At 33.0% G+C, this 21,354-nt stretch overlaps 1 protein-coding gene and 1 long non-coding RNA gene across 17 annotated transcripts in view; both read right to left on the minus strand.

Annotated features, from left to right (window-relative positions):
* Positions 1 to 21,354, minus strand: part of BCAS3 (BCAS3 microtubule associated cell migration factor) — a 784,754-nt gene that overhangs the window by 630,643 nt on the left and 132,757 nt on the right. The window lies entirely within an intron of this gene.
* Positions 1,231 to 5,266, minus strand: LOC141539345 (uncharacterized). The gene is made up of 2 exons (XR_012481271.1): positions 2,433 to 5,266; positions 1,231 to 1,678 (listed from the first exon to the last, which is right to left on the minus strand). It is a non-coding gene; the product is annotated as an uncharacterized LOC141539345 (long non-coding RNA).

Raw genomic sequence — 21,354 nt, forward strand, 5'->3', positions numbered from 1 at the left:
ACACACACACACACACACACACACACACACACACACACACACACACACACACATGCAAACAATTACTCTATTTTTGTAGGCAACAAGTGAGGTGGGTGGTAACTGAGAAATCTTGAAAAATCCTGTCACAATATTCTGCTTTTTCTTAAGTAACCCTCATCACACAACAAACGCTTGCCACATCAGAGAATTTCCAGGGCCTGAAGCGCCACTTTGATTCCAGACCGCTGCGGGCATTAGCGGGACGTAATTAGGGTAAAAAGTTCAGCCACAGTTCTATGTCTAGAGTGCTGCCAGAAATAAATTTCCTCTCCCATTCACTGGTTTCTACTGTACCCTCCCTGAGAACCATATTGAAAACACATTTATCTTTGTAGAATTTGTTCCTCTTCTAATTAACTTTATGGCGTTTACAGTATTTAGTAATTTAAAACGGTTCCAATAGCAGCAATTTTGTCTATAACAGTTGAGCTGCATCACTATTTGTCCTGTGCTACCATTACATTTGACAAGTCACTCAAAGAAGGTATGCAACACAGCTGTTTTCTTCTAAGTCTCCAGTCAACATACACTTAGATTTTATTTCTTTCTCTTTGAAAATATGGATGAAACTGTTCAAAACTTGAAAAACTTCTAAGCAAAACAGAAGAGAAATCAAGAAATGACCAACTGAAAGTAATACAAAATTATATAACTTTTTAACACAAGCCAATTTTATCACCTTTACTTTAGCCCTAAAACATATACATGTTTCTCTCCAGTTATACCAGCATCATAAAGCTCTTTTGGACTAGCAAAGATAAATGAGAGTTGGGCTAATTTTCTCACAAAATCTTGAAGTCCTAATTAGATATGCCATTTCTCTGAGAAACAATTACTTTGACTTCATACATCTATCCATAATTATCCAAACATTAGAAATGCCATATATAAGCAATTACATAAAAATTAATAAACATTATGGTTATTATTTTTCTCAACAAAATTATAAAGCATTGTATTTATAAAGCATTTCGTAAAGTAGCTTAAAAATCTTTAGAAATTTAAGAAAAATTGGTTCAAAAGTAGTAATGAGGGAAGCTAGTGGTGCAGTGGATAAAATTGGCCCTGGAATCAGGAGAACCTGAGTTCAAATTCAACCTCAGACACTTGACACTTATTAATTGTATGATCTTGAGAAAGTTACTTAAATCTGATTGTCTGGCCAAAAAAAAAAAAAGGAGCAATGGATTTTTACATTTCTCAATTTTCTTCCTATAAGCAATGATACTTTAAAGTTGTTCTTGCTGAAATTATGAAAGAATTGAAAGCTAAGCCTTAAAAAAAAATATTATTTACAGTGTGGTGTTTTCCCTGGTTTCTGTACAAACTACAAGAATGAAGACATCTTGACAAAGCCCTCTTCAACAATGAGATGAACGAAATCAGTTCCAATAGAACAGTAATGAATTGAACTAGCTACACCCAGTGAAATAACTCTGGGAGATGATTATGAACCACTACACAGAATTCCCAATTCCTCTATTTTTGTCCTCCTGCATTTTTGATTTCCTTCACAGGCTGATTGTACACTGTTTCAAAGTCAGATTCTTTTTGTACAACAAAATAACTGTTTGGACATGTATACCTATATTGTATTTCACTTATACTTTAACATATTTAACATGTATTGGTCAACCTGCCATCTGGGGGAAGGAGTGGGGGGAAGGAGGGGAAAAGTTGGAACAAAAGATTTTGCAATTCTCAATGCTGAAAAATTACCTATGCATACATCTTGTAAATAAAAAGCTATAATAAAAAAATTCTTTAAAAAAAGAATGAAGACATCTTGTTGAGTCTATTTTCAATGCTGCTTTGCATATTGAAAAATGGTTAATAATTAGAAGCTTGCAATATACCCTATAATAATCGCTTTGGTGAAAAGGGAGATCTTCCTCACTTTCATCTATGCATTCAAATAATCACCCATTTCTAGAATAGATTCTTTTCCTTTTATGAGTTGACCGTTTAACTCTTTCTCTTGCTTCCAAATACAGCATCCTCCATGATGCTTCTCTAATCATATCAGTTAGACATGTTCCCATCTTTCTGTCATATCTCATAGCACTATGTTTGGCTTATCTGAACTTCCTCCCATTCCAATTTGAAGTACAGATGTGTATTTATCAATTTGCAGCATAAGTCCCTCATGGATAAAGACTGTCTTTCATTTTTGCATCCTCAGGGAGCAGCACAATGATCTGTAGATATATTTCTTTTTTTTATATAGCTTTTTATTTACAAGACATATGCATGGGTAATTTTTCAGCACTGACAATTTCAAAACCTTTTGTTCCGATTTTTCAGCTCCTTCCCCCCACTCCTCCCCCAGACAGCAGGTTGACCAATACATGTTAAATATGTTAAGGTATTGTACATATATTTCTTAATACATTTGTTAAATTGAATTTTTGGATGGAAATCTGTTCTCCTACAAGATTTTCTGTTCACTTTTCACCCCCAGGATCACAATAGCAAAGATCTCTATTTCTAAGAAGTAATCTACAACAGCAATTTTGAGCAGCAGCACTGGATCTTAAAGCCAGCTGACATTTAGACATATGGAAAGATATTTAAATATGCTCAATAATTTGAATACCAGACCTAACTGCAGAATTTACAATAAGTCAGGATCATCCAAATTCTCAAAAGAGAAGGGTCAAAAGGGAACAATGAGGAAGTAACTTGTAAGAATTATGTGGCTTCTCTACTAGAAATCCAGTCTATATTTATTTATAATACTAAGAGAGGTACACCAGTGCTTCATTTGTAGACATAACCATGAGAAAATGAAATCATTACAAAGGAGCAAAAACAAATATAGCAAATATAGTATTACTTGTCTTATCTCCAAGTCACTCTGTAAAATTAAAACTTTATAAACTGCCACTTGTCCACTGTTACAATTGAGGCCAGATGACTAAGAAATAATAGCCACTGTTCCTGCTGTTTCAGTATTTGCTCAAACCTGAGTTCATGAGGACATTTCTTATGAATTCAGAGAAAACAAGTATTTAAATAGTAAAAAATGGTAAAAAGTATGGATACCTGTTTATGTAAATAACATTATAACTTAATATTATAATACTGTAGTATAAGTTGTATGCATTGCTTTAATGCAGTTGTACCCACAATCTGTAAGAGAAATAACTGAATATAAAATTAAAAACCATGACTTATTATACCAATATCCTTGCATTCTTCAAACTACATCTACTAAATATCATAAAATATGTAACTCTTACATCATTTGAAAGAAGAGAGTGGGAAAAAAATCCTGCAGATTGATAAAGATTCTAGTTTGTTTTTTTTTAAAGGTTAAATGGATTTTGAAAAGCTTATTCATTCTCCTACAGAAAAGAATTACTAATACTATCAATAAAAATAGGGTTTCTGATTTTTAGCAAATTAAGCATAAAAGGTAAGAATACAAGCAGTAGAGTCAGAGGACTTGAGTTCAAATATTACTTAGACAATACATGGTTAAACATAGGCAATTTAATTAATTTCACTGTCTCATTTTCCACCTCTAAAATTAGAAGGTTCAATTAAATGAACTCTGGGTTCCTTCTGGCTCTAAATCTATAAGCCTATAATCCTTATGAAAATTGAAATTGACCAAAAAATGAATTTAAATGAATTGCTGGGTGATGTTCCCTTAAGAAGAAGCTAGGTGGCACAGTAGAGACAACACTGAATTCAGGAAGAACCTGATTTCAAATTCAGTCTCCAAAGCAAATCACATTTTGCTTCAATATCCTCAACTGTAAAATGGTTATAATAAAAGAATCCACTTTCCAGAGGTGCTGTGAGAGATAATTATAAAATACTTAGCACAGTGCCTGGCACATAATAGGCGATTAATGGATACTCACATCTTTCCTTAACAAGAGTTTTATAAAAATGATCTTGAAATTGTTTATCTCTCAAGTTTTTTTTGATGTCTTAAATTTTTGTAGATTCTTTTATAACCTCTTCTACTTACTAATTGCATTACCTTGGACATATAACTCACTTAACTTCTCTAGGATTCAGTTTTCCTTTCCATAAAATGAAGAAGAGATTAAGATGAGGTGACATGCCTACCAACTTTACAGCAATATATAGTTCTACTTTCCAAAAGTCCACTGTAAATAATTTTCATGGAGTCTTCTTCTTCAAGAGACTTATGTTCTTCATAAAAAAACAATAGTAGTCTATAGTTGCCTGGGAGTTTGATTTCAATTATGATAATAACAATCTCCAATAACACTTCAGGACTCTTCTATAGTTCCAGTGCTTTAAAAGGATGTGGATCATGGTCACCACAGAACTAAAAGAGTATGGGAATCAAGGTTTCACTAAGTAATGACTACGTGCAGAAAATGAGCAGGTTTATGAAATCAAGTGACAATCTTGGTTTTCTGATATAATTCAAAGTGTAATTATTTTTGAGGATTATGCTAGTTTCTCACAAAAATACATTTGTAATTTTCAGTATTTCTTTTTCTACAAGTAATGTGCTCAATAGTATCCTTTAAAAAACTGGTTCTCAAATGCAAATTAAGACAACTCTGAAGTGCCATTTTACATTTATCAGATTGGCTAAGATGACAGGAAAACATAATGATAAATGTTGGAAGGGGTGTGGAAAAACTGGGACACTAATAGGAGTTGTGAATTGATCCAACAATTCTGAAGAGCAATTTGGTACTATCCCCAAAGAATTATCAAACAGTACATCCCCTTTGATCCTGCAGTGTCTCTACAGGATCTATACCTTTAAAAGATCGTAAAAAAGGAGGGGGGGGAATCCACATGTGCAAAAATGTTTGTAACAGCCCTTTATGTAGTGACAAGGAAATAGAAACTGAGTGGATGCCCATCTGCTGGAGAATGGCTGGATAAGCTATGGTATATGAATGTAATGGAATATTATTTGTTCTAAAAAGAAATGTTCAGCAGGCTGATTTCAGAAAGGCCTGGAGAGACTAACAAGAACTGATGTTAAGTGTAGTAAATAGAATCAAGAGAACATTGTACACAGCAACAACAAGATTATTTGCTGATCAACTGTAATGGATTTGGCTCTTTTCAACAATGAAGTGATTCAGGGCAATTTCAATAGAACTGTGATGGAGAGAGCCATCTGCATCCAGAGAAAAGATTGTGCAGACTGAATGTGGATCAGAACATAGTATTTTCACTTTTTTTTTTTTTGATGTTGTTTGCTTGCCTGTTTTTTTTCTCATTCTTTTTTTCCTTTTGATTTTTCTTGTGCAGCATGATAAATATAGAAATATGTTTAGAAGAACTGCACATGTTTGACTTATACTAGATTACTTGCTGTCTAGAAAAAGCAGGACATGAGAAGGGAGGGAGAAAATTTTGGAACATAAGGTTTTCCAAGTGAATGTTGAAAACTATCTTTGCATGTAGTTTGAAAAATAAAAAGCTATTATTATAAAAAATTGATTCTCAGTATGGTACAGTGAAAAGAACAAAGCATTTGGAGGAAGAAGACTTGGATCACATCCCAATTTGCTACCTAAGCAACTTAGAACAAGTAAATAAACTTCATGGGACTTAATTCCTCCTCAGTAATAACCTCCAAATTTGTACAGTACAAATGACTGAGGTTTTCTTGGTTACCATATAATGGAAACTGATCAAAAAACTGAACTGATCAAAAACCTGAGAAAATGTCAAATTTACTACTAAGTTTCTTTAAATCCCCAGTGCAAGAAGACCATTAAAATCAGACTATGCTTAACAGCACCAAGCAACTTCCCAACTTAATAGAAGAATAGCTTACTGATCCTTTGAACATACCAGCTATATAGCACATTCCATAGGTCTCAATCCAGAGGTCTATGATCCAGAGTACAGTGTCATGTATAGCCATATATCTTTGGATAAAACAGATATCAGCTTTAGTCCAAACCAGTAAACACTCCCATACTCCTATCCTCTTAGACCAAAAGCTCTTTATATTGATTAAATAACAAAGAGCCATATAATCAATGACTTTCTCTAAAGACTTACTAGGGAGAAAACAATTTGGAAACTTACATGGTGTTTCTGTAAAGGATTTCTAAATTCACCCTTTAACACTTAATCTGTCTTTTAGATGCTCACAAACTCAACATTGCAAGTCTATGTTCCAATGTAGCTCTACACACCCTTTGCCATCAGAAGCAGAACAAGCGTGCCTTGGTGGAATTCCATAAAAAAAGAATTCATGCAGATGCTCTTCCCTTTTGGTTTTCCTTTAATTTGCAAATCTTGTAATCTAAGCCTGAAGTTGACTGAATCGACATCGAGACCAGCAAAGTGGCAGCAGCCAAGAAATGCAATCTGTTTTCCATTTATGTGTCAAGACTGCATCCTTTTTGGTGGTTGAAAAAAACTGTTATTTTGAAAAGATTATGTAGAAAAACCATGCAAGCCTTTTTAGTTGTTTTATGAACTTAGTTCTAGATGGAAAACTTGACTTTATAAGGGGGGGGGGGAGAAGCATCTTTAGTTTGAGTAATTGGTTTGAAATCTAAATTGCAGTGTAGAAAGCAGAATTCTTAACAACTTGAAAACTTACAATGTCTCCTGTTTCATCAACTATAGTTAGAGAAGATTTCTATATGGTTAGTAAACCTAGACTCTGTACAACTGATGTCACCTTAAACTATGGCTCTGGCAAAAGTATTTGAAGAGAAGTGAAACTATCCTTCAACGCAGTGCATTAAGAGAAAAACTACGAGTCTAGTTCAAAGGCAAACATTATCCAAAGATGTATTTATTCTATTGGTGTTCTGCCATCATTTTTCTTAATCACTCTTGCTTCTTTTCCCAATGTAACATGAGTTTCCTTAGGAGGATATAAACAAATTACTACTTTCCTATGAGAGCAGAAGGTTCCTATTCATCTTCAATGATCTACCAAATTTGGCACAGTGAGAGGCCAAGAGTCTTGGTTGACTTGTATGTAGCCCAAATACTTAGGGGACCACAAATAGATTTCCCTTGTAGCTGAAAAGAATGGTCAATGGAAGCCTCATTGTGAGAAGTAAAAAAGCTTCCACACGCTGCTCATTCCACACACAACCAAGCAACAGGCTCAATAAATACTTAGTAGCCTCAGTGGATGAAGGCATAAACTGAATATTTAAGAGACACAATCACAAGTTAATTTATTAAACCTAGATGCTGCTGAAAAGTAGAGTGTTAAGACTGAAATTCCATTTTTTAAATTAAAGCTTTTTATTTTCAAGACATATGCATAGAAAAGTTTTCCAACTTTGATCCTTTCAAAACCTTGTGTTTCCTGGGAAATGAGTGTAAACTGTGAGCATTTTTTTGTTGTTGTTTTTCTTCCCAGATTATTTTTACCTTCCTTTGCAACAACAACAACAAAATTCGATTCTGCACATATATATTGTACCTAGGATATACTACAACATATTTAATATATATGGGAATGCCTGCCATCTAGGGGAGGGGATGGAGGGAAGGAGGGGAAAAACTGTCAAAAAAATGTTATAATTATAAAATTAATAATAAAATAAAATAAACCAAACAAAAAACAAAAAACAAAAAACAAAAACCCTTGTGTTCCAATATTCTCCCCCTTCTCTCTATTTTCTCCCCTAGATGGCAAGTAATCCAATATGTTAAATATGATAAAAAAAAACATATGTTAAATCTAATATGTGCACAAGAAAAATCAGATCAAAAAGGAAAAAATAAAATGCAAGCAAATAACAACAAAAAGAATTAAAATAGTATGTTGTGATCCATATTTAGTTCCCACATTCCTCTCTTTGGGTGTAGATGGCTCTCTTCATCACAAGATTATTGGAACTGACCTGAATCATCTCATTGTTGAAGAGATCCATGTCCATCAGAATTTATCATCATATAATCTTATTGTTGCCATGTACAATGATCTTCTGGTTCTGCTCATTTCACTTAGCATCAGTTCATGTAAAAGACTGAAATTCTAGACACCATAGCAGTGATTGAATATCATTTAATACAGGAAAATGCCAAGATTTTTTTCAAAAACCCACTCAGATATTATTCCTGATTGATAGACCAAGTCTGTTAATTTCAATATAAATTATCTGAAGCTTTCTGAGCAGCTTGTCATAATATTCAAAATTGTTAGTCTATAAGTATTTGTAGAACAGAGGTAGCAAAAAACTTCTCCATTCTCCTAAAGCAATGAACAAGCACGTGGAGGGAAGTTCCAAAAGCAAGCCTGGGAGCAAAGACAGTTGAATCTATATATTGAAACTTTGAAAGTCACTATAAAATGTGCCTTTGCACACATGTAGTGGGTGTAGGCAAATAATTAAGAATATTTCCCAGATACAAAGTTAATAGCTATCAAAACTATTAGAACATGCAGTGGGTGTAGGCAAATAATTAAGAATATTTCCCAGATACAAAGTTAATAGCTATCAAAACTATTAGAACAGAGAAAAGTCTCAGCAAGAAAACGGATGATAAGTGTTCCCACAGTGCCTTGATTTTCTTTTATTGAAAAGTTTTCAATACCTATATTCAAGAGCAATTGTTCAAAAAATGGGTAAGTTCTTCCCCCAAGTAAATTCTATTAAGGTTAGACAGCATCATGTGTCATGCAGCTTTTGGAATATAACCCCTGTGCAGAGTTTCTACATGACACATACAACCTATCAATTAGGAAAACAGCTGCAGAATTTGTATCATTTTAATAAACTTCTGGTCAGAACTTTCCTGTTGATAATAAGTTGGGGATAAGACATTTAAGTACTAAATCTTGCACATACGGGCTCAACCCTTTTACATCAGCACCACACATGCAAAAATAACCAAAATGAATATGACAAGTTAAAAGTTTTCAATGCAAAAGACATATTTAAAGCTATGCTTCAGGTGAACGTTATTTCCATAGTAATATGCAATATATAAGAGAAAAAAAATCTGTAACACATAAAATCCAATGTTCAAAACCATTATAAACATGCATATTATTTCATGTGAAAATGGAAAATCAGAGCACTAAATAGAACCATTTAAAAACAATCTAAGACAACCGAAGAACAATTCACATTTCACATAATACTGAAAACAAAAAAAATGAAAAATGTTAGATGGGCTGTTTAGGAACACTAAGGTACTATTAGCAGAACTGGACATTGGTCTAATAATTCTGAAGAAAAAAAATGGAACAACTTAGGAAATTTTGCAAAACCATAAATATATCTTGGTTCAAACTACGAAATATATAATGAAGTTAAAGCCAATAGGAAAGGGTGTACATATATGAAAACATTTGGAGCAATAATTTTTGAAACAGCAAAAAACTGGAAGGAAAGTATCCAGTGATTAGGGAATAACTAAACAAATTGTGTAATAATGAAGTATGATAATATCACTTAACCATACATAGACTATGAAGAATACATAAAAAATTATTAAGATTTACATGAACTGATATAGTCAACAGGGCCAACAAAAGAATTCACATATTCATCATTTTTGTACATGTGTGTCCCTTTCCCTTCTTTAAGATCTCTTTGGGATATAAGCCCAGTAGTAACACTGCTGAGTCAAAGGGTATGCACGGTTTGATAACTTTTTGAGCATAGTTCCAAATTGCTCTCCAGAATGGTTGGATGTATTCACTATTCCACCAAAAATGTATCAGTGTCCCTGTTTTTTCATATCCCCTCCAACATTCTGCATTATCTTTCCCTGTCATTCTAGCCAATCTGACAGGTATGTAGTGAATACCTCTTATTTAAAAAAAAAAAAAAAAATCAGCCAGCAAAGAAGAAAGAACTCTATTATTGAAACATGTTTTGGGAATAGTGAAGATTGGGGTTCATCTTCAGAGGACACTTTAGAAAAAAAAAAGGTTCTAGTCCAACAAAATAATGTGAAATGGCTCTCCACCCAGAGAGAATGCAAAAAAGAATTTAAAAAACAAGAAGATTATGAGAAAAAAAATTAGCCAATTAGAAAAGGAAGATGAAAATATTTTTTCAAAATTAGAATTGGGCAATGGAAAGCACTGAAGCCAGTGAAGAGACCAAGAAATAGCAAAACCGATTATAATGAGAAAATAGAACAAAATGTGAAACATCTTATAAGAAAAACAACAGATCTGGAGAACAGATCAAAAAAGAAAAAAATATAAGAATAATTTGACTCCCAAAAAATTGGAATCAAGAAAAGAACCTTTATCACAATAATGCAGGAAATAATCTAAGAAAATTGTCCTGCAATGATAGAACATAAGAGAAAAGTAGAATTAGAAAAAATTCACTGATCACCACCTCAAAGAGATCCTTTGTGGAAAACACACAGGAATATTACTGCCAAATTTCAAAACCCCACATCAAAGAGAAAATTGTACAAAACACAAGGAAAAAAATTCAAATATACCAGAATTCCAATTAGAATTGTATGAGACTTATCAGTAGCTACGATAAAAGACTGCAGGTCCTAGATGTGTATGTATCTACTAAGTTTGTGACAAAAAATATCAAATCCAGCAAAATTATTTATAATTTTAAATGAGAAAAAATGGACTTGTAGATGTTCAATCAAACTCAAACTTGACAGAAAATTTAACATATAAGAACCAATATCAAAGATCAATTTTAAGGAAATCAACATGGACAAACTATTTAAAAATGGACGAATTGTTTGTTTGTTTGTTTTATTAACATGGGCAATGTATACTATATGCTTAAGATTCACATCAACAATAGGATAATTCAAAAGAAAGTTTGGCAGAACTAAGGTAAAAATAGTAATCATATTATACAAATGAAATACAGAGGAAGAATAGAAATGAAGTATTAGAGTGGGTAGGAGGGGTTGTAGTTCTGAAAACCTACTGACATTGGGAATGGACAACACTACATAGTAAATGAAGGGTAGCAACTTCCCAAATCTCTAAAGAAATAAGGGGGGAAAGATGGACAGATGGGGAAACAAAGGGTGACAGAAGCAAAAAGGGAAGGATTCTTGGGTGGGGGAGTTAAGTAATAGCAAGGCAAGTTATAGAGCAGAATTTAATTAAACAATGACCAGGGATAGGAAAGACATGTGTGTGATATGTGTGTCTATGCATCTACATATGTATATATAAATATATCTTTTCTTAACTGAAGCTTACTTGGGGGTAGGGAGAGATGGAAGGGGAAAAGAAGAATAAAGAAGAATAAAGTAAATAAGGGACACAGTAGAGAACCAAAGAACAATTACAAGGAAGTAAAGAAAAAATGAATATAATTTTTTCTAGTTGCACACACACACACACACACATACACACACACACACACACACACACACACACACACACTTATATATTTTGAATTTTCCCTAATGTTCTGCTGGGCACTTGACAATGTTCTCTTTTGTTTTGCTTTATTTTGTTTTATATTCCTTTTCTGTTTTTCTTTTTTTCCTTTCTGTTTCTGTTTCTTACAGAAAGAGAAAGTTTACTATTGGTTAAACACCAAATCTGAAATTACAAAAATAAAGAGATTAATTTATTATTGAATATTATTATTATAATATTATTATTATTGAAAGAAATAAAATAAAAATATTTTTAAAAGGGGAAAAAACACTGTTGTTTACAAAAAATACATTGAAACAGAGATCTACAACAGAGTAAGGATAAAAGGCTGGAGCAGAATATATTATGCTTCAAATAAATTAAAGTAGGACTAGCAATCCTGATCTCAGATCAGGCAAAAGCAAAAACAGATCTAATTAAAAGAGATAAGGAATGAAACTACATCTTGCTAAAGGATATCATAGATAATGAAGAAATATCAACAATAAATATATATGCACCAAATATGATAGGATCCAAATCCCTAGAAGTGAATTTAAATAAGTTGCAAGAAGAATTAGATAACAAAATTCTACGAGTGGAGGGATCTCAACCTCCCTCTTTAAGAACTAGCTTATCACAAAATAAACAAGAAAATAAGATGATGAACAGAATTTTAGAAAAGTTAGGCACAATAGACTTTTGGAGAAAACTGTATGGGGATAGAAGGAAATATAACTTTTTCTTTGTGATAGATGGCACCCACACAAAAAAACTGACTGTGTATTGGGCATAAAAACTTCAAAATCAAATGTAAAAAGGCAAAAATAGTAAATGTAGCCTTTTCAAATAATGATGCAATAAAAATATGTGTAATAAATGGCCAAGGGAAAATAGACCCAAAAGTAATTGGAAACTAAATAATCTAATCCTAAAGAATGAGAGGGTCAAACAACAAATCACAGAAATTATCAATAGGTTCATCCAAGAGAATAACAATAATGAAATAACATACCAAAACTTATGGTATGCACTCAGAGCAGTTCTTAAGAGGAAATTTTATATCACCAGGTGCTTACAGGAATAAAGAAGAGAAAGAGAAAATCAATGAATTGGGCATGCAATTAAAAAAAAGCTAGAAAATAACAAATTTCAAAAAATAATTAAATACCAAATTTGAAATTGGGAAAATAAAAGGAGAGATTAATAAAATGAAAAGAAAATTATTGAACTAATAAATAAAACATAGAGCTGGCTTTATGAAAAAACCAACAAAACTGATAAACTTTTGATTAATTTGATTAGGAAAAAAAATTACCATTATCAAAAATGAAGAGTGAACTTAACATCAATGAAGTAGAAATTAAAGCAATAATTAGGAGCTATTTTATCCAACTATATGTCAATAAAACTAATAATCTAACTGAAGTGAAAGAATATTTACAAAAATACAGATTGCCCAGAGAAATGCAAATTAAGATGATTCTGAGATATAACTACACAACTCTCAGATTGGCTAGGATGTCAGGAAAAGATAATTCTAAATGTTGGAGGGGATGTGAGAAAACTGGGGCACTGATGGTGGAGTTATGAATTGATCTAACTATACTAGAGAGTAATTTGGAACTAGCTAAAAGGGCTATCAGTGTGCATACTCTGATCCAGCAGTGTCTCTACTGGGTCTATATCCCAAAAAGATCATGAAAAAGGGAAAAAGGGAAAAATATTTAGAATAGCCTATTTTGTCATGGCAAAGAACTGGAAATTGAGTGGATGCCCATCAATTGAAGAATGGCTCAATAAGTTATAGTATATTAATATAACAGAATATTATTGTTCTATAAGAAATGACAAGCAGGCTTATTTCAGAAAAGCCTGGAAAGACTTACATGAAGTGATGCTGAGTGAAACAAGCAGAATCAGGAACATACTCTACACAGTAACCGCAACAAAAAAGGTGAAAATACTATGTTGTGATCCACATTCAGTTCCCATAGTCCTCTCTCTGAATACAACTGGCTCTCACCATCAGAGGTCTATTTGAATTGATCTGAATGACCCATTACAGTTGATCACATAATCTTGTTAATGCTGTGTATGATGTTCTCTTGGCTCTACTCACTTCACTTAGCATCAGTTAATGTAAATCTCTTTAGGCCTTTCTGAAATTATCTTATAGATCATTTCTTATAGAACAATAATATTCCATCACATTCATATACCATGACTTATTTAGCCATTACTCAACTGATGGGCATTCACCCAGTTTCCAATTCCTTGCATTACCAAAAGGCTGCCATAAATATTTTTGCATATAGGGGTTTTTTTCTCCTTTTTTATGATTTCTTTGGTAGCAGATCTAGTCTTCTCTATATTTTGAAACCAAGTCTACAATCAATCAATTTAAGAATACAAGAAAAAAAGGAGGAAAAAGAAAGAAAATTTGGAACTTAAAAATTTAAAACTAATTAAAATATTTTTAATCAGGGCAAAGAATAATAAACTTTTAAAAATTAAAAACTAACAACTCCTTGTCACCACACTTGCATTATTGTATAGGACTACATATGGAGACCACTAGCATTGCTACTTCTCATTTTTATGGTTTTATGCCATGCAAAGAACGTGTGGCAAAATGACACCATGATACAAACATATTTCCATTGCACAAAATAACCAAAAATATTTCTTTTAAAAAAGTAAATCATACCCCCAACCAAAAATTAAACTCGAAATACAAAAATTAAAAGGAGAAATCAATAAAATTGAAAGTAAAAAAACTATTGAATTAATAAATAAAACCAAGAGTTGGTTTTATGAAAAAGCCAATAAAATAGATAAACCTTTGGTAAATTTGATCAAAAAAAAGAAAGAGGAAAATCAAATTGATAGTCTTACAAATGAAAAGGGGGATCTTTCCACCAATGAAGAGGAAATTAGAGAAATAATAAGGAGTTACTTTGCCCAACTTTATGCCAATAAATTTGATAACTTAAGTGAAATGGATGACTTTCTCCAAAAATATAGGCTCCCTAGATTAACAGAGGAGGAGATAAATTGCTTAAATAGTCCCATTTCAGAAAAAGAAATAGAACAAGCTATTAATCAACTCCCCAGGAAAAAATCCCCAGGGCCAGATGGATTCACATGTGAATTCTACCAAACATTTAAAGAACAATTAGCCCCAATGTTATATAAATTATTTGAAAAAATAGGGGATGAAGGAGTCCTACCAAACTCCTTTTATGACACAGACATGGTACTGATACCTAAACCTGGTAGATCGAAAACTGAGAAAGAAAATTATAGACCAATCTCCTTAATGAATATTGATGCTAAAATCTTAAATAAGATATTAGCAAAAAGACTTCAGAAAATCATCTCCAAGATAATACACTATGATCAAGTAGGATTTATTCCAGGAATGCAGGGCTGGTTTAATATTAGGAAAACTATTAATATAATTGACCATATTAATAATCAAATTAATAAGAACCATATGATCATCTCAATAGATGCAGAAAAAGCATTTGACAAAAATCCAAGATCCATTCCTACTAAAAACTCTTGAGAGTATAGGAATAAATGGATTATTCCTTAGAATAATCAGGAGTATATATTTAAGACCGTCAGTAAGCATAATATGCAATAGAAATAAACTGCAACCTTTCCCAGTAAGATCAGGAGTGAAACAAGGTTGCCCACTATCACCATTACTATTCAATATAGTACTAGAAACGCTAGCCTCGGCAATAAGAGCCGAGAAAGAGATTCAAGGAATTAGAGTAGGAAATGAGGAAATTAAACTATCACTTTTTGCAGATGACATGATGGTATACTTAGAGAACCCCAAAGACTCTGCTAAAAAGCTACTAGAAATAATTCAAAATTTCAGCAAAGTGGCAGGATACAAAATAAATCCACATAAATCCTCGGCATTTTTATATATCACTAACAAAATGCAACAGCAAGAGATACAAAGAGAAATTCCATTTCAAACAAATGTTGAGAGTATAAAATATTTGGGAATCCATCTACCAAAGAAAAGTCAGGAATTATATGAGAAAAATTACAAAACACTTGCCACAAAAATAAAATCAGATTTAAATAATTGGAAAGACATTCAGTGCTCTTGGATAGGCCGAGCGAATATAATAAAGATGACAATACTCCCCAAACTAATCTATTTATTTAGTGCTATACCAATCAGACTCCCAAGAAACTATTTTAATGTCCTAGAAAAAAAAACAACAAAATTCATATGGAAGAATAAAAGGTCAAGAATTGCAAGGGAACTAATGAAAAAAAACTCAGAGGAAGGTGGTCTAAGTGTACCTGATCTAAAGCTATATTATATAGCAGCAGTCACCAAAACCATTTGGTATTGGCTACGAAATAGACCGGTAGATCAGTGGAACAGATTAGATACAAAGGACAAAAAAGGGTACATCTATAGCAATCTAATCTTTGACAAACCCAAAGATTCCAACATTAGGGATAAAAATTCATTATTCGGAAAAAACTGTTGGGAAAACTGGAAATTAGTATGGCAGAAATTAGATATGGATCCACACTTAACACCATATACCAAGATAAGATCAAAATGGGTCCATGATTTAGGCATAAAGAGGGAGATAATAAATAGATTAGAGGAACAGAGGATAATCTACCTCTCAGACTTGTGGAGGAGGAAGGAATTTATGACCAGAGGAGAACTAGAGATCATTATTGATCACAAAATAGAAGATTTTGATTACATCAAACTAAAAAGTTTCTGTACAAATAATACTAATGCAAACAAGATTAGAAGGGAAGTAACAAATTGGGAAAATATTTTTAAAAACAAAGGTTCTGACAAAGGTCTCATTTCCAAAATATATAGAGAACTGACCATAATTTATAAGAAACCGAACCACTCTCCAATTGATAAATGGTCAAAGGATATGAACAGACAATTCTCAGAGGAAGAAATTGAAACTATATCCACTCACATGAAAGAGTGTTCCAAATCACTACTGATCAGAGAAATGCAAATTAAGACCACTCTGAGATACCACTACACACCTGTCAGATTGGCTAAGATGACAGGAACAAATAATGACAAATGTTGGAGGGGATGTGGGGAAATTGGGACACTAATACATTGCTGGTGGAGTTGTGAAAGAATCCAGCCATTCTGGAGAGCAATCTGGAATTATGCCCAAAAAGTTATCAAACTGTGCATACCCTTTGACCCAGCAGTGCTACTACTGGGATTATATCCCAAAGAAATACTAAAGAGCGGAAAGAGACATATATGTGCCAAAATGTTTGTGGCAGCTCTTTTTGTTGTAGCTAGAAACTGGAAGATGAATGGATGTCCATCAGTTGGAGAATGGTTGGGTAAATTGTGGTATATGAAGGTTATGGAATATTATTGCTCGGTAAGAAATGACCAGCAGGAGGAATATAGAGAGGCCTGGAGAGACTTAAATCAACTGATGCTGAGTGAAATGAGCAGAACCAGAAGATCACTGTACACTTCAACAACAATACTGTATGGGGATGTATTCTGATGGAAGTGGAAATCTTCAACATAAAGAAGATCCAACTCACTTCCAGTTGATCAATGATGGACAGGGGTAGCTGCACCCAGAGAAGAAACACTGGGAGGGGAATGAAAATTGTTAGCACTAATATCTGTCTGCCCAGGTTGCATGTACCTTCGGATTCTAATGTTTATTGTGCAACAAGAAAATTCTATTCTATTTATTCGCACACATGTATTGTACCTAGACTATATTGTAACACATGTAAAATGTATGGTATTGCCTGTCGTCGGGGGGAGGGAATAAAGGGAGGGGGGGTAATTTGGAAAAATGAATACAAGGGATAATATTATAAAATATATATATATATATAAAAAAAAATATATATTAAAAAAAAAAAAAGTAAATCATAAGCAGAGAAAATTAAGGAATATACTTTCAAGAATACCAAAAAAAAATCTATAGATGCAAGAACTACTTTTGATAAGTTGTACCAATAATTTCTATAAATACTAGAAAAGATAGCAAAGGATAGACTGTTTTAAAACAAAGATTAAGCATTATACATAATCGAGATTACCTAGAGATCTGTTCAAACAGAGCAAGGGTTAAGCAAGGATGCCCACACTACTACTAACTTACATAAAGATAGAAATGCTAGCTACGATATGACAAGTTAAAAAAAAAATAAAGAAGCATTGGCAAGAGATGGTAAAATTGCTTTTTGCAAATAATTTTAACAGTTTACATAAAGAATCCTAGAGTCAACAAAATTACTAATTGAAATTCTCTCTTCAGGAAAAAGGGCAGAATATTAAAAAAAAAATCTAGAGAAATCATCAGTACTTCTACAAATTATCATAAAAACTAAGCAGGATGATATAGAAAAAGAAATTTCATTTAAAATAACTATACTCCCAATGTATACTCCCTTTGTGGGAGTATACATTGAAATTGTACCTGATGGCAAAGTGACTGGAAAAGCAGATGATGAATTTGATGAATTTGCTACTCATGAAAATGCTGTGGCAGCATGTCAAAAGACAAAGCAAAAATACAATATCAGTACAAAGAACTCTTTTTGATTTCTGCAGTAGGAGCAGACAGTGGTGTTTATACTTCCCAAATGATGGGAGACATGGGTTTGTCAAAGCAGTCTAGTTATGGCAGTCCATCTAGCTAGGAGCTGAATGAGGATTCTGGAAAAATCTATGATAGATCAGAATGAGCAAATGTGACCAAATTTTATAGGAAAATCAAAGAGAAGTGAACAATACCTACAACAACTGGGAGAGCTCTGTATCTGTGAGAAAGAATGGAATGAAAGAAATAACAGGCATGTCCAGTATGGAAAGAGAAATCAGTAATGTAATATTATTTACTCAGTCAATTCCTTTTAAAAAAAGAAAACAAAGAAAAATGATGTTTTGCAATATAAGCTAATAGTTTATGCTTCCGGTGACTAGCAACAATTGTTTTTTAAAACTTCGAGTTTGATCAAAACCAATGAAGTCAAGATTAAAAAGGAAGAAATAAACTGGAAAAATTTTTATATTTAAGGGTTCTGATCAAAGCCTCATTTCTAAAATATATAAAGAAATGTCTCAAATTTATAAGAATTCAAGCCATTCTCCAATAAATATATGGTCAAAGGATATGAACATATAATTTTCAGGTGAAGAAATTAAAACCATTTCTAGTCATATGAAAAGATGCTCTAGGGGCAGCTAGGTGGTGCAGTGGATAGAGCACCAGCCTTGAATTCAGGAGGACCCGAGTTCAAATTTGGTCTCAGACACTTAACTTCCTAGCTGTATGACCCTGGGCAAGTCACTTAACCCCAGCCTCAGGAAGAAAAAACAAACAAACAAACAAACAAACAAAAAAAACAAAACCAATGCTCTAAATGACCATTGATCAGAGAAATGCAAATTAAACAATTCTAAGGTACCTCTCAGATTGGCTAAGATGTCAGTAAAAGACAATGACGAATATTGGAGGAGATCCAGGAAAACTGAAACACTAATACATTGTTGGTGGAGTCATGAACTGATTCAACCATTCTGTATAGCAATTTGAAACTATGCCCAAAGGGCTATCAAACTGCACATACCCTTTGATCCAACAGTGTTTCTATTGGACTTGTATCCCAAAGAAATCATAAAGGACAGAAAGGGACCCACATGTGCAAAAATGTTTATAGCAACCCTTTTTGTAGTGGCAAGAAACTGGAAAGTGAATGGATGCCCATCAATTGGAGAATTGCTGAATAAGTTATGGTATATGAATGTTATGGAATATTTTTGTTCTATAAGAAATGATCAAGTACAGCTAGGTCACCTTCATTTACTTTTTTTTCCCATTACTTCCCTTGAAATTCTCGACCTTTTGTTCTTCCATATGAATTTTGTTGTTATTTTTTCTAGGTCAAGAAAATTGTTTCTTGGGAGTCTGATAGGTATAGCATTAGTTAAGGAAGTATTGTCATTTTGATTATATTCGCTGGCCTTATCCAAGAGCACTTAATATCTTTCCAATTATTTAAATCTGACTATTTTTGTGGCAAGTGTTTTGTAATTTTGCTCATATAATTCCTGACTCTCCTTTGGTAGATATATTCCCAAATATTTTATACTATCGACCGTTATTTTGAATGGAATTTCTCTTTGTATCTCTTGCTGTTGGATTGTGTTGGTAATGTATAAAAATGCTGAGGATTTATGTGGATTTATTTTGTATCCTGCAACTTTAATAAAGTTATGAATTATTTCTAATAGCTTTTTAGCAGAATCTTTGGGGTTCTCTAAGTATACCATCATGTCATCTGAAAAGAGTGATAGTTTGATTTCCTCATTACCTACTCTAATTCCTTGAATCTCTTTCTCGGCTCTTATTGCCGAGGCTAGTGTTTCTAGTACAATATTGAATAGTAATGGTGATAGTGGGCATCCTTGTTTCACTCCTGATCTTACTGGGAAAGGTTCTTGTTTATCGCCATTACATATGATGTTTACTGACGGTTTTAAATATATGCTCATTATTTTAAGGAATAGTCCATTTATTCCTATACTCTCAAGTGTTTTTAGTAGAAATGGATGTTGGATTTTATCAAATGCTTTTTGTGCATCTATTGAGATGATCATATTGTTTTTGTTAATTTGGTTATTGATAAAGTCAATTTGGTATTGGCTAAGAAATAGACTAGTTGATCAGTGGAATAGGTTAGGTTCACAGGACAAGATAGTGAATAAAAATAGCCATCTAGTGTTTGACAAACCCAAAGATCCCAACTTTTGGGATAAGAATTCATCATTGATAAAAACTGCTGAGAAACCTGGAAATTAGTATGGCAGAAAATAAGCATGGACCCACATTTAACACCACATACTAAGATAAGATCAAAATGGGTCCATAATTTAGGCATAAAGAACAAGATCATAAATAAATTAGAGGAACATAGGATAGTTTACCTCTCAGACTTGTGGAGGAGGAAGGAATTTGTGACCAAAGGAGAACTACAGATCATTATTGATCACAAAATAGAAAATTTTGATTGCATCAAGTTAAAAAGCTTTTGCATAAACAAAACTAATGCAAACAAGATTAGAAGGGAAGTAACAAATTGGGAAAACATTTTTACAGTTAAAAAGAGAACTGACTCTAATTTATAAGAAATCAAGCCATTCTCCAATTGATAAATGGTCAAAGGATATGAACAGACAATTTTCAGATGATGAAATTGAAACTATTTCCACTCATATGAAAGTGTTCCAAATCACTATTGATCAGAGAAATTCAAATTAAGACAACTCTGAGATACCACTACACACCTGTCAGATTGGCTAAGATGACAGAAACAAATAATGATGAATGTTGGAGGGGATGTGGAAAAACTGAGACACTGATGCATTGTTGGTGGAGTTGTGAAAGAATCCAACCATTCTGGAGAGCAATCTAGAATTATGCCCAAAAAGTTATCAAATTGTGCATACCCTTTCATCCAGCAGTGCTACTACTGGGCTTATATGCCAAGGAAATACTAAAGAAGGGAAAGGGACCTGTATGTACCAAAATGTTTGTGGCAGCCCTTTTTGTGGTGGCTAGAAAGGGTAAATTATGGTATATGAATGTCATGGAATATTGTTGTTCTTACAGAACAGGATGAATACAGAGAGGCTTGGAGAGACTTACATCAACTGATGCTGAGTGAAACGAGCAGAACTAGGGGATCGTTATACACTTCAACAATGATACTGCATGAGGATGCATTCTGATGGAAGTGGATATCTTTGACAAAGAGAAGATCTAATTTAGCTCCAATTGATCAATGATGGACGGAATCAGCTACAACCAGAAATGGAACACTGGGAAATGAGTGTAAACTGTGAGTATTTTTTTTCTTCGCAGATTATTTTTACCTTCCGAATCCAATTCTTCCTTTGCAACAACAACAACAACAACAACAACAACAAC

Source organism: Sminthopsis crassicaudata, chromosome 4 (genome assembly GCF_048593235.1).
Source record: "Sminthopsis crassicaudata isolate SCR6 chromosome 4, ASM4859323v1, whole genome shotgun sequence".
NCBI lineage: Eukaryota > Metazoa > Chordata > Mammalia > Dasyuromorphia > Dasyuridae > Sminthopsis > Sminthopsis crassicaudata.